Source organism: Seriola dumerili, unplaced genomic scaffold, assembly GCF_002260705.1.
Source record: "Seriola dumerili isolate Sdu_G_001 unplaced genomic scaffold, Sdu_1.0 BDQW01000442.1, whole genome shotgun sequence".
In the NCBI taxonomy this organism is placed as follows: domain Eukaryota; kingdom Metazoa; phylum Chordata; class Actinopteri; order Carangiformes; family Carangidae; genus Seriola; species Seriola dumerili.
Genome location: NW_019174697.1, coordinates 1,710,633 through 1,726,521, shown reverse-complemented (window position 1 = coordinate 1,726,521; position 15,889 = coordinate 1,710,633).

The following is a 15,889-nucleotide window of genomic DNA, read 5'->3' as shown; positions in this document are numbered from 1 at the left end:
TTGTGTGGGTTCTCTCCGGGTACTCCGGCTTCCTCCCACAGTCCAAAGACATGCAAATGGGGACTAGGCTGATTGGTTACTCCAAATTGACCATAGGTATGAATGTGAGAGTGAATGGTTGTTTGTCTCTGTGTGCCGTGCGATGGACTGGCGACCTGTCCAGGGTGTACCCCGCCTCTCGCCCGAAAGGATGCTGGGATAGGCTCCAGCCCCCCCGCGACCCTACTAGAGGATAAGCGGTAGAAAATGAATGAATGAATGAATGAATATCAAATGTAAATAATTATAAGCATTTATATACATTCACAACTGAATTTCATGTTTAACAGATGCAAGCTGCTTTGGCAAGAGTAAACAGCAGGCAAGATATGGAAGCAGAGAAAAGGGTGAAAAAGAGCCTTTGATGAGCCATGACAGTGACATGTCCAGTGGGTATTGGAACGTTGGCTAGAATGGCAGCGGGTTGTTTTTGGCAGCTGCAACAGGAGACATTGTCTGATGAAGAATGGGCTTGGGAACTAGCAAACATTTATGCTCCTTCCAGTTTACCATTGTTAGTGGATAATTGTTTATTTTCTAACCATGAAGTGTGGTGTACTTTGTATATAAACATCAATTTTGTAAAATGGGCCCCTGATTGGTTTCAGGACTTCAGCTCAATTGTGCTCCATTGTTCTTTTTCGATCGGTAAAGACCTCTTCACCTCAGCTGACCCTCTGTGGGTAGTCAGCTCCATGCACAGGCGTGATGGGGATAGATTAATTCCCATACGGTGTCCCACCAGGTGACAAGTGGTGAATGAATGACTAGTCACCTTCACAGTATGCTCTTGTTCATTTCATATTGATTATTTTTTCACATTACGTAAGTGTCTCAGCAGCGGCAACAGTGAGGCAGAGGATGGTTAGAGGTACACTCTGAATCCAGGGCCGTCATTAGGAGAAAAGTATTATTTAATGGCACAGAGGATCAACTACTCACTCATATTAAAGGCTCCTGCAGACAATGTCTATATGGATTACTACAGATTTAGTTATAGCTAGTGGCACAGCAACTCACAGGAATGAGAGATTATCAAGAAAGCTAACCTCAGTGAAAGCAGCAAACGGTATCAAAGGCCCTGACAGAGCTTTACTGAGACATTAATGAATCATGGCTGTTTATTTACTCTATGGCATTTACATTGGAGATCACATGGCTCATGAGAATATTATAATTTCATGATAAATATTTTAACAATGCAGCCTCTTCACGAAGAAAACACCCCTTCAATTAGGCTTAAAAATGTCCAGTTTTGTTGAAATCACTCCAAAAGAAGTCCATTCAATCAGGTGGAAAAATAACAATAACGATGTGGAAAAATATTTCGTATACTGTTCCTGTATCAGCCGTTGACAACACTAAATTTTCAGTCTGGTACAATATGTTGAAGACTTGAAGTCGACACAGCCAGAGGATATGTGTGGTGAAACTGAGGTGATGACGGCACATCACAGGTCGACCCAGTAATGAATCATGACGGCAAACGCTAAGCTTCCTTCACCTCACACTCTTGCAGTTCAGGCATTATTCCTTCGTAGTTTAAAAGTATTATGGCACACCTTAACCGCTTCCTCTCAGTGATGCATTTGCTCCACATCCTCTTCCTCTTCCTGTTCTCTATTGCTATGGTATTGTTTCATTCACGTTTGTTTGTACCAAGACCTCAACAACCCCGCCTGACTCGCTCTGCTGTACAATATATTGTAAATGAGTGGCAAATAATATGCAGTCTACCTCACTTCACCCTATCCTGAGGCAGTTGTTAAACTCAATTGGCCTGCGCTATATGAATCTCTAAAACAGTGTGTGGCCAAGGACAGGCCTCTCTCTGTGTTCATGTCAGTTAGTGCTTAAATGACAGTACTGACACAGCACTATAAATTGAAACACGCCTTACTCTTTTTTTCATTTTCAGTAGGGTTTGATAGTAAATGTTGTATGTGTTTAGGTGAAGGTGTGTGTGTGTGTGTGTGTGTGTGTGAGGCTGAAGTCAGAAATTGTCATTGCACAACTAATACACTTAGGTTTAATTTACGATGTTGCATTATTTCACAGACTGGCAAGCTTAAAACTAATAATTAGATATTTTTCATCTCAACATTAACAAACACTTTCACTGAGTGTCAATGAATGTCAGCTCATTTTTCTGTTTCATTTTTCAGTTTGATTTCTCATTAAAAAATGTCATTTTACATTTCATTTAAGGTCAGCCACTTTCCTCTGACTGTAACCACCAGAGGGCGACATGTTGTATTTTCATCCTTAAGCACTAAAATGGTCATACACACCTCCAGCAAAAGAGGAAAACCTTAATTATTGCTCTGTGCTGGTGACATCCATTTGTTTTCGGGTTGTCTGTCCCATTCTCGTGAACACAAAATCACACAGACGTTCACTTGGATTCAAAGAGGAAGTGATAAGACTTTGGTGGTCAAAGGTCAAAGGTGAAGGTCACTATGACCTCACGTCTGTCACATTCTTGTGAACACAATATCTCAGGAATTCTTGGAGGGAATTTTTTCAAATTTAGCCCAATTTCATTTACTTCATTAAATGAATTTCACTCATTTTACTCTATTTAACCAACTTAATTTGATTGAATAAATGTAATTTAACTAAACTTGTGTGAAAATACATCAACTCAATTCATTCATTTCATTTAATTAAATTTACTTAATTTGAGTTTGATTTCATAAATTTCTTTCAACTTAATTTAAATGATTAAATAAATTTAATTAAATAAATTTTACTCAATTTAATTCAAACTTAACTACTCTAATGTAATAAACTAAAGGTATTTTAATTAAGTAAATTTTATTTAATTTAAATCTATTTTAATCATTTTTTCATTTTAAATTTTGGGGGCAATTAAGCAGCATTCAGATTTTTGTAACAAGGCCTTTTGAAGTCACTTACTTGAAGTCCTTAAAGTCACAGCAATTGAGTTCCAGCAGGAAAAGGGTTTTTACATACTACCTCTAAACAACTTCAAATATTTATATATCTGATTTTTATTTAAAGGTAAATGGACAACACAATTACTGGAAGGATTTTTACCCACTGCATGAAAATGTGTCACATGAAAAAAAATTCAGTTACATTTGTTAAGATACAGTAGATGCATATATACTACACTGGAGCTTATTTTTAAGTGGATCAAGTGGATCTCAGTTGGCAGATGAGCTGTTTTCCAGCTATCATTCTACATGTATCAAGCAACTATTGAACACTCCTTGTTAATATCTTTTATGCAGCGTCTAACTCAACACTTCAGTGATATATAGTAGACGAATGATGATTTGACTGAATATAATTTTGTTTTTTATTTTTCCCCTCTATCGTGCTGTTTTATTAGATATATACAATTTATAAATTATAAGTAATTATTATGACATTTACAAATACTATATAGTATACTGGATTTCATGAATGTTTATCAATCCAGTGAATGTCTTTGATATCTGTTGAATTCCCTGTGTTATATTTCAGGTGAATGTCTATTTCACACTGTACAGTTTTTACATTTAGTCAATTTTATTTGTCATATTATATCAAACTATAGATGATAAATATTTTTATTCATTTACTCTGCGTGTTGCTATAGCTGGCAGCATGTCTTTCCACCAAACATGCTACTGGAAGACTTGGACGAGTGTAATTGTGTATCATCACTGGATACATATCAGAGATCGAAAGATATTCATGGCGCTGCAATGAGAGATGATGCTCTCATATTGCATATAGAGTTTTGTTCTATTTTAAATATTTGAAAAATAAATTTAGTAAGTATACCTCATTGCTCGAGACAACCAGTATGCATTCCAATAGTGTGACTCTGACCTGAACTTCCTTGCGACCGTGAACAAGAGCCCAAAGGTTATGGACCCGTTTCAAATTAAGGACATAGTTATGCACTCACATGCATGGCCACTTATGCATTTGAAGCTATATCCAACCACACTTATGGTTTCATTTCAACAGCAAAGGGATGTCTGTGTTTTCCTTCATCTCTTCATGGTTTTCTGATTATATAGTAGAGGGTCAGAGTTCAGACATATTGCAGATACACTATCACTTGACTGATGATAAGAGTCATTCATGTGAGGATGTCATGATAAAGAGCTAGAGTATATGGAGCTTTACCACCACCTAGTGGGTCCTGAGGCACAGCACCTCCTGCAAATGTACAGTATTGTAGAGGAAGAGCAGTTGTAGGTGGTCTGAGGTGGGCCTCTCCAGTTGTATATAGTGTTCTGACACGTGTGTGACCACTCCGGTGTCTGTGACCTCTCACCCCTGAAAGCTTAGTTTTACCACCTGGGGGTGGACTGTTCTTGATCTCGCAGCACCTCCAGCAGGCTGGAGCACAGCTCCCTCACTCTCCCTGTAAAGAACCTCAAGGTCCACTTTATCGTGCACACTCATACAAAGGTATGTGTGTGTGTGTGTGTGTGTGTGTGTGTGTGTGTGTGTGTGTGTGTATGGTCCTTTTTAGAAAAACAGCTCCATTACAAAGGTATTTGACGTGGAGGTCTATGGGACGGTGTTACTCATTTCTAAGCTGCAAGTGGCTCATGTTTCTAAGTGTTACTTTTATATCCTTGTGATAGAGTTTGTTTATGTTATGAATACCTCAGTACAAACATGGTCACATTTAAAGTTGAACTATATGCCGCTCTTTTTAAATTATGTGTATTATGGTTTCCATTTGTTTTAAATTTTTTATAGTGCGTCTGGTCATCTCTCTTGAGTTTCACCTCCATTGTTTGATTTGTTAAACTGTTCTACACTGTGCAAGTAAATGTGTAAATAGGACTCAACACAGTAAAACTTCAGTAAGGCTTTAGCTATTGCTTATTTTGCACATCTGGGATGTTATGACTTAAGGATTCTCTTCCACCCAGATCATCACACACTCCCTCTCTCCCTTTCTCTCTCTTTCTCTCGCACCTTTTGAAAGCATCACAAAAGTTGTCATTGAAGCTATGAAATGTCTTGATGCCCGTCATACAAGTGGGAGATTTAGTATGTAGACAGATGGTGACAGACATCGGATGATATAACAACATAGTCCAGGTGTGGTATTCAGTCCTCAGGTGTGTCTTTTCAAGATCTACATGAGGTATGATATCACTGTTGATGAGCTTCTTCATCTGCACCATCATATTCCTCCTACATGGTACCTTAGACCCCCCCCCACCACCACCACTCTATTCACCCTCACTGCCTTACCAACTAATGACCCTCTACACCCACCAGAGCAATCATGTACAGCCCTTTGATCAGCTTTATCCCTCACTTTAGTAGTGTTAAAAAGAAAAAAAAGATACAGTATTAACAATAGGCAAAACTGTGGCTCACTCCCACTGCCTGACTTACTCTCTTTTTCATTATCCCTCCTCTTTTATCCCATTGTCCACATGCAGTACAGAACAATACAGTGCAGGCGGACTGGGTGGAGGCTCATGACAGGACTGGTAACATGATGACACACCAAAGGCCAGGTGAGTAAAAATCCCCCTCCACAGTGGGACATGTGTCACCGTCCAGCCGTCCTCGCCAACCTTTTTTGTGGTCTCGCGTCTCTCTGCTTTGGCTCTCTCCGCCTCCGGCCATAACGATAAAGCTCCCATCTGCTGCGGGGACCCGGGTCTGTGTCTCTCTGAAATGATCCCTCACAGCAGTTTCCCCTTTTGTCAGATATGCCGATCATGTTTCACTTTTGACACCTCTCTGTTTTACACTTGCGACAGGTACCAAAGTTCTTCTGTTCTCAGGAGAAATGTATTGGAAATATGATAGTCATCTCTTTCCAAAGCTTCGCCCCCTGCGCCCTTGCCCCCCCCGGAGAAAAGAGTGTTTTTTTTTTTTAAAAGAGCAGAAACACTGTTCTTAAGGAATGTATGAGTGTGTTGATCCTCACTAAGAGCTAGATAATTGACCCCTCAGCTGACCTGTAATATACCACAAAGCAGGTAACACTGAACTTGCCAAACAGAAACCCAAATATTTTTGCAATTTGCAACATTTTACATTTACTCTATTACTTTTTAAATTTCCATACTATGCTATATTGTAGCATTCACTAAGTGTCTTTATCTATCTATCTATCTATCTATCTATCTATCACCTGTCTGGCCATACATACAGCTATATATCTCATATATCTGTCTGTCACATCCATTCATGAGGCTGTAGTTCATCTATAGTGTTCTCAGCTGTTTCAGAGCGTCAACGTTGTTGCTGGTGATTCTACACACAAACTCGCACATGCCAATTGTTAGTAACATGAACCGACTCAGCATCCTAACCTGCAGTCAGATGGCCTGTCACAGGTCAAAAAGACAGCTGTAGTGTTTTCAGACTCGGGCTTAAACTGATAAAGTGTCTTGGAATGGGAGTGACGTGGGATATGAGGCCAGATTATCTTGTTACAGTCATTGTAAAGTTCATATGTTGTCATGCGTCTCACCAACCCTCTGAGTGGACAGATTTCGCATCACTGCGCTTAGTTTAAATTTGATGTATCCAAAATAATGATGAATCATTTTTTATGAATAGTTAATGCTTCTTACTAATTACTCAGTTTACATTCAAATGTGTTTTATGAACTTGACTTTTTTTTTCAAAAAACATTTTCTTTTAGAGTCTAGACAAAAATATGCCCCGAGCAATTCAACATCTGACACCTGAACCTTGATCTATGAACCCAAGCTTATGCCTCCAGATTCTTCAGCCATCAGTTAGTCTCAAAACAACAAATGAAAAGAGTCTGAAGTTTTCTCTCCACCGTGAATGACTAACTTTCTTGTTGGGTACAAATCATTCTCGACCTTGGAGCTAAACACCTTAGCGATGAACAAATAAACCTGACCTCTGAAATCTGATAAAGATGATAACATGCATGATTATCCCAGCATCTTTTTCCTGAATTGTCCATTCTTTAATCAGCAATTCTGACAACAGTGTTTCCTGTAATTCCTGTAAGATCAGAAACACCCACACAGGCTCACCACTGTGGCTAAACTGTATACAGATTCATGTCAGGTTCTTTAAAGGGGCTTGTCTTGGAGTCAAACAGCATGTTTCCTCTGTTTTTTAATAGGGTACAATATCCACCATGGTTAAAGTATGCTGTTTAAGTAGTTCATATCTGATGATACATTACATCTGGTCTAATCTGGGATCCAAGGATCCATCTATACAACCAGTAGCTATGATTAATTTATTTGACCTTGGACGGAAATTAACACTGCATGTCTACTTTCCCATAACTTCTACTCCCATGTGAACTGATTAGATTATCATGGTATTACATCCAATTGTCTCCATGTAAGCACCGTTCTGTTTGTTATTGTAAGCCACTTGTTATGTGCTATTCATGAAACAAAGTTCAAGGTTGCCAGCACATTTCTTTCACCTTTCTTTTCATTACAAGAAGAGAGAGAGAGAGGTGTCTGTCTGAGGTATGACACGAGTCTGGGAAGTGTTGAAGTGGTAATTTAATTAAATAGTAGTGAAATATGAAACACATATGAAACGCCACATCCTGTTTAGCATACTCATGAGTCATATTTCTCAGGGCTGGAAAAGTTCACCCCCCACCCCCCACCCCTCCTTTTTCATCCACATCTGTCTGTAATGGATTGAGGCAGCCTGGCAGCAGCAGGAGTTTATACATTTTAACATGGGTGGCCCCAGTAAAAACCCTGAACTTCTAACCCTAGCAGTGTGAGAGCCGTGTTCTACTCATGGAGGTGTTCATTTGTGGGAAGTCAGTGTGCAACACTGAGGTGTGTGTGTGTGTGTGTGTGTGTGTGTGTGTGTGTGTTTGTAAACATTACAGTACAATGCAGGATTATAACTTTTGCCATGAGTGCCATAGGGAATCAATTCAATGGAAACAGTTACATTAAAGCAGCACCTGGCCAAACGTAACCAGGTTGCAATTGGCTTGGAGTCTAACAATCCATAACTCACTTATGTACAATTCATAAATTATGCTTAGCTATTGCTGAGCATTGTGTAATTGTATTATTTCTAACCTGTATATGTGGAAAAAGCATCCAGTTCTTTCCAGTATATATAATATAAAAAATGTCCACTTGTAACAATATTTGTGTGTGAGGTTTGTTACAATGATATCATCTTATAATTAGTGCTCTTTAAACCAGTCTGCCACAGATTTGCATTAACATCTGACTATGCATAGAACCATTGTACCAAGAAGAAAACAAAAGAATAAACAAAGGAAACGCTGTTTATGAATGAGTCAAGTGTGAGCCTGTTTATCAACTGATTCATCTGAGAGCAAGAGTCCTCGCTCATATTTACAATTCAAGCTGTTTTCAAGGTGACTGCGCTACGTGATTTACATCAAAGTCACCACGTGGTCATGCTGCTCTGATCAACTGTCCAGTCTGCTGAGAGAGATATAATATCCTCTGGGTATTACTGACAGGGAGCATGATATGTGTGTGCTTATGCCTCAGTGTGTGTGTGTGTGTGTGTGTGTGTGTGTGTGTGTGTGTGTGTGTGTCTCGGTGAGCGTGCACTGTGACACACGGGTCCGCATGTATGAGTGTGAATGTGTATGTGTATGTGTGTCACAGTGTATTTATGCAAGCGACTGACATAAATACATCAAGGGGAACACACAGCTGTCCAGTGCCATGTTTCTCAGGGGTTAAGACCTGAAATGGACTGTGGGAGTCTTTCTGTGGGGGTGACTTCATTTTAAGTGAACCTGGCTCCCAGGGACGAGCCTGCGCCAGGCTGTCGTCTAGTGCTTTCTTCAGTGATTGTGCAGCAGCGGAGGAAATACGGACTTAGCAAGTCCCACTGCACAGCCACCGGATGTCTGCAGTGAAAGGGACCTGCTCTGATCTCAACACATACCAGGCTGGATTAGAACAGGGAACCAGAGCAGAAACAGGATCTGACCCTCTCTGCTATCACTCTCTTACCCTGCCGCTCCTTCCCAAAGACATCCTCAACACTTCCTCCTCCAATTAGTGTGACCTTGTTACATTGGAGACAAGGAAGCTTTGTGAAAGTCAAGACCTTGCTTCATGCACCACACTTTTAGCGGAGCCGTCCTGCGAGCAGCGTTGAAGGCTAGAGGTTATAATCAAAATAGCTCAGTTCAAATCTGTAAACTGATACAGATACACAAAACAAATAGACAACAAGCTACGTAATCGTGCGCCTTCCCTAGGTAGCTTTTCATCTTTCCCAGTGGTTGTGATCAGCACTTAGCCAGCCCTGTTTGTTTAGTAACACAGTAGTAAGAGGCCCCCAGCGGACACTCTTTGAATGCTGAAAACCGTAAAGCCAGCATAGAGTCTGACACTGTGCCACCTTGGGGAGCAGTGCTGGTATCCCACATGTCACCCTCTTCGATGAGGGGCGCCACCGACAGCTGCCGAAAGTCAGGGGTCAAAGTCACAGCAGGTAGATATCAGCGCTCAGGGTTACAGGCTATCGAGGGACGGCAGTGAAGGATGAAGCTCTATCAGTCTAACCACAGACACCCGTGCTGTGTCTACAGGCGTAGTGTTGTGTGTATGTTTGGACATATGACCCACCATCCAACACACAATACACACATACATTTACTCTGAAATTCCTTTATTCAATGCATCTTTTGTCATGCAGACAGCTGAAGACAGGCACTCCTGGAGGTTTTCAGGATTTGGGCAGTAGCCAAGGCGTCCCACGTGCATCTCAGAGATCATCTGAGATCATCATCTATTTTTCCCACCTGTCCAGCATTTCATACTCAGGGAAAAATATTCCCCAGATCCGACATCAATATTTGCGAATAGTCCAAAAAAAAAGAAAAAAAAAGAGCTGTGAGCAGTGTTATTGATAACTTTCACAGCACTCTCCTCCACTCGAAGGACCTTGAATTCATCATTTCCATCGCCAGTGGTCCGTGGGACAGAGCTTACTGTATTCCCATTTGCTCATGGGGTGATAATTCACCCTTAACCAACAGTAAGCTGTTCACACAGCACACAGCTATAGCAGGATATATGTATAGGCTAAACCTTCATGTAGCTTTTACACTAAGTGCAATACAGAGGTCTTTTAACCTTATAACTTTTCAAATCAGACCATGTATTTGACTAAAAAGCTGACTTACTATGCTTACATCCGTTTACCATCCACACTGTATGGAAGGAGTGCACCACAAAATGAACATAATGTAAATATATATAGTGAAATGGGTCTTAGAGGACATGTGGGATTTTAAATGGCTCCCTCTACACTTTTAGTAACTGTGTCTGAGAGATTTAACCTTCCTTACTTCCTCCCTTCTATTTATAAGAGTGTCATAGTCCTGCTGCACTTTGATAGTACCAAGTGATCTCATTTACACACACTCGCACGCACACGCACAGTTACACACAGACATACCCATGCTAGCACATATTTTTGCACGCATACACTCTGTGTGTGAATGATGCCAACAAATACTCATAAAATGTTTGAGCAATGAGTGAAACAGATGGAAATACTGCACTGAGTGCCACAATGGCTGGGCATTTGGCAGCGGGCCATAGCTGAATTGTAGCATGTCCTAATGGATCAGCTGAAAGCTATGTGAATCCTGCAGTAGCCTATCTGCCCTGACTACTTGCCTCTCTGTCCCTCAATCTCTGTGCCAAGGGTGATCCGGGGCTGGAGCTGGTGCCCGCTGACAGCTGAGCTCACTCTGGCAGACAACCGGCACTTCTGATTGAGTAAATGTACTTATTTACATTCCTCCACTGTCGAATACTAAAATCCTAAACAGAATGAACTGCACACAACATGGCTATGAGCCCCCATGCACTCTGCTGGAACTGATTGTTTTTCACCACATATACTGTATACCTGTTCGGTGCAGTATGTCTGGTTTGTTTTCCTTTGAGCAGCAAGATGCTGGAAATGTTTCATGTGGGTCACGGTCTAATTTTACTCAGTAGCTACAATAACAACACAAAGTTCCTGCTGCTTTTTCAAAGGAAACTGTGCAGAGCGCTGGTATTCACTAAACCAAAGTCGCTTTCATTTTCCTTTCTTTTTGCTCATGACAATGTATTATCCAGGTCAAGTTTTCCCAATACAAACATTGTGCACTTTGGCCGGTAGCAACAATGTGTGCACAGCAACAATGTCATGTATTATATATATTGTATTTAAAATAATGCTCACTTGGTACCAATTGGCCCAACATGCACAAGCAAACCACGTCCCACACCAACACCAGCAACCCTGCGCTGTGCACGCTGCATTAATGTGACGTCCACTCGTCAGCATGTCACAACAGGACCAGATAACCCAGCGTGATCTGCTGCTGGGGTTAAACAAAACTGACAAGCGGGCTATTGATGAAACTGTATTCATCTTACTCATGTTCAAGTCGTGCTTGCGGGCCAGACAAGAATTTCAAAACTCTAATCATCCAAACCACAATAGTGCTCTAAATGAATATGTCAGTTGTTGTTTGCCTCCGGTCGATTGGTCATATTTAGTGCATAGTCTTTGTGCATTGCAGTGATGCAGTTCATCAAAGGAGAAGTTGTTGAGTTGGAATCGATCATGTCGAACAAGCTGACAGATGTTACAGGCAACAGTGACGCACAGAACCAACAGGCAGAAAACGCATGAAAGACAAAAACAAAAGCACATGAACAGGTTGCCAGTTGTTATCGTATCAATATGACGTGAAATACAACAAAACAAGTCATTATCAAGAAATATAACACTCACAAAGAGAAAGGATACCCAAAGCCATGTGTGACATTTGTTTCATATTATTTTTTACAATTCGCTATTAAACTAAAACAGCTGCAGTGGTGTGGGTTGTTTGTGCGAGTGTTGTTATATGTCCATATAAACTCTGCGGGGAGTCATTGTTTATTTCCATCTGAGGGCCTGTCAGCGCTCTGTGGAGCCTCAACATCAAAAATTGAGAGCTGCCTGTCACGTCAGTGGCACAAATAATGAAAGAAGGCTCCTCTGTGAGGGTGACGCGTCTCTTCCTCACACCCCACATGGTGATGATTCGTTCAGCTTACTCATGTTTCTCCTCCAAACAAATTAATATTTATTATAGTCACTCAGTTATTCAGCTCAGGGGGACTTATGACGCTTGCCAGTCCGCGCAGCGCTCTCTCATAAAGGAACTCTCTAAGATTGTTCTATTTTCGGTGACCATTATCTTCACAACTCCGTCTGCATGAGACAGAGGAGGGTCACAGAGGAATCCTTTGGTGACACTGCTGTGGATATCAATAAACAATACGGCCTCTGTCTGACATATCTCTGAGCAGGCTGTGTCCTACGCTAGCCTGAGATGTCATATGCAGTGACATATAAAAAATATATGTGAAATTTGCCACAGTTGACCGGTCAGTAATTCATTTAATATACTTTGTGGTGCCAAACAAATTGTCATTAGAGAGAAATTGTCATGAGTGGAAGCTGGAGCAAGTGGAGAGTGGAGAGTGATTATCAGTTAATTGATTAATTGTTTCAGCTCTAATAACACTAACTTTGTGATATTCCTTTACCTTTACTTCCATGTGTAATATGTTTATAATGTACAGTGAATGCAGTTTGATGTATTTAAAACATATGTATATATGTATGTATAATGATGCTTTCAATACATTGCCTTATGTAATTATAATAAAGCACCTGTTAAATTATGAAAAGTAATGAAATATTACATTCTGTCACATTCTAATATGTTTGATATAAACTAAGTATATATATATATATATATATATATATATATATATAGATTTATGCATAAGGGTTTGATAGATAAAGCACATGCATAAGAAAGAACAGACCATGTAATGACTGTAATTCTGTTCTGTACCAACTGGTTTTCTATGTGTGATTGTAAATGTAAGTAAATTTGACACCGGGCATAGCTGAGTACAGGAAATCCACATGACTCTGGATTTCTAGGTTGCACTTTAAATAACCTTGAAGAACCGCACAGAGCTCTGACAGCACTGGCTCTGCCTTCAAATGACTCAGTCTTTTATTATAATCCACTTTATGCCCATTCACATTATATTCATGTGTTTTAGCTTGTTTATATAAGCACTGATTTCTTTCCATTCACTCTCTTCACCTGCGTATTCCTTTTTGTGAGTGCTGGGAGCCTGGAGGCTATCCCAGCATGCACTGGCAGGGAAACCTGAAGAGTTTTCAGAACAGTTTGATATTTCTGTTGAACCATATTTTTAAAAAAAAAACTAAAAAAAAACTATGCATATATGTTAATTTCAATTGTAGAAATAAGTTGAGTGATTGTTATACAAACATAGCTGCGGTGCTCTGTGTCCACTTTGTTATTACCTCACCCTGAACCAGTGTGATGATTCAGCAATGAGGAGGGCAGGGAGAATTATGAGTGCTGATGTGAAGGATCGCTGCGACACCTAAATCACAGAGACTGGGCTCAGTTTCAGTCGTGACAGAACAGCTCATGTACAGTACATCGAAGTCATATCTCAATATGAGAAGTAAACAGTGGCTTCAGTCAGTGAGGAAAACCTGAAACATGCCAAATGATTTTGTCGAGTCATGTCTGGAACTTTCATGAGGTGAACATTGGAGCATCTCTGTTTCAAAACATTAGTTATAAAGTTCCATTGTGGAGTGGGGGAAGGATTTTAAGAGGATATTGTTCAATGACAGGAAACTGTTAACATTATTAAAACCAAATCTGTGTCATTGTGTAAAAATAATTAACTTCTGTGAAAGGAGGGACTAAGTTATCATCAAGTCCCAAACTAAAACAAATTATATGGATTGAGAGGGGTGTATCATGGCAAATGAAACATGAATAGTCTTCAGTCTATACAATAAACCTTGTGAGAACATGACAGGAAGGCATCTATACAATGAAGACTTGGCTCAGTATCATGTGGACTCTCTACGGATGGGTAGGGCATCCAGAAACGCTTGAAGGAAAACATGTATTGACAAGAACTTTCAGGCATGAGCAAACAAATAGGAGCCTTAATACCAGTGAATAACAGGTAAGACAGCGTTGATTTAACGTGTCAGTGCTGGGATTTCCATCCTTTTACTCAACAGCCGTCTTTAGCAGCATTTCATGTGTTAAATTAAAACCAGAATTGCTTCTTTGGAAAGCAAGTGTTGAGTTGCTAGAAGGAGTCGCTCTCTTCTGGCAATGAAGACAAAACGACTTTACTTCTTAAAGGACGTGGGTAACTTGTGGAATGAAGTTTTGCAGAAGATGAAAGGCGGGTGCAGTTTGTAAATCATGACGGGTGATGGAAAGGCTTTCTCGGGTGCCACATCTTAGCTGCTTCAGAGTCCTCCTTTTGTGGTGTGCGCGCTGTTGCCTCGGGCTCACCTTGACAACAAACCGCTGATTGAATGACCAGATGATTCAAGGTGTATACGAGCATTTGTATGCAACGCATTTTGGAGTGGAGCACGTTGCAAATGCCTGCATATTGGCTAATATAGCGAATCAAAGTGTGCAATGCATGCGCCTTAAATAGCCAGCTCGCCTCGCGCATTAACAAATATGTTCTAGTAAATAGCAAGTGAAGTGGGACTCTTAAATTTGAGATGTGTGTAGCCATCGGACGGAACTTGACACCGGTGCGCACAGAGCGCGGAGATCAGGTTAGAAACATGCATCGCAACAGAACATCTCCAAATCGCATTCCGCATACTGAAATCTAATCCGAGGACATCAGGATGTGTGACATAATCCCCAAGACATCTGAAAACTGCGCTCCTCCAAACGGGGCTCCAGGGGTGGTTTGGAGGGATATGTGGACCTCTGTTATTCACTGTTTGCTCTTGCAGGGATCTATAAAAGAGGGGCGGACACCAACTGCCCCCAAACGTCAGAGCGCACTTAACTATAAATCTCTCCAAACAGCCCTCTGCGCCCGGTGCGGTGTTATGCGCAGACATCTGTCCTGCCTCAGTCCAGTATGAGGACAACGCGTGTGGAAACGCTTCTAGCTGCATAGACACTACCTGACCCGGAGAAAATGGAGAATAAATACCCCCATCTGTGTTGTTTACTATGTCAAGATGTTGTAAAATGTTGTCGACTATGATTTTTTTTAACGCAGTTCTGGATATAACGGCGCTTTAACTAAGAGGCAGACAAGAGCTTGTTGCACTCTGGAAAACAGATATTGCGCACCTTTTGCGCCTCGCTTATGCGCCGGAGACGCTGATGTCTTCATTGGACTCCTTTCAGTCGGAGATGGTGGATCTCTCTCGGATTTCCAACGTGGAAACGTAGCATCCAATTAATCAGCGACTGCAACTGTACCCCGTAAAGGCGCAGTGGCACTTGGTCGGCTCTCTTCAACACCTACCTTTGGACTCCAAAGTGTGGAGAGACGCATGGTTTGGTCGGTGCGCTGGATTCGGAGTATGTGAAAACGCACCTGGTGCGGAATTTCACCTTTTGTTCTATTTGGACACTAACTGAATTTTAACTCGTTTCAAGGAAATTTTTTTTTGGGATCGTGGCTGTTCGAACGATTCACTGCAGCTGAATCAGCTTGGGACACTAAATGAGTCGCGTTTTCTGTCTGGATTTTAACACCAACAGCCAAGCGAGTTTCAGGTCTGCATGGGCCATATTTAAGGTAAGTGAAGCATTTGTCTTTTTTTTTTTATAATTTCAGAGTGTGACAAACATTTTCATATCTGTAGATCATCTGCGCGCAAAGGACACACACGCTTCACTCCAGTTATTTTCGTTGAAACAGCAAACCGAGATGAGAAATGCAACTTGTGCTTGTGTAAAGACAGTTGTTAGGACTTTTTGAATGCA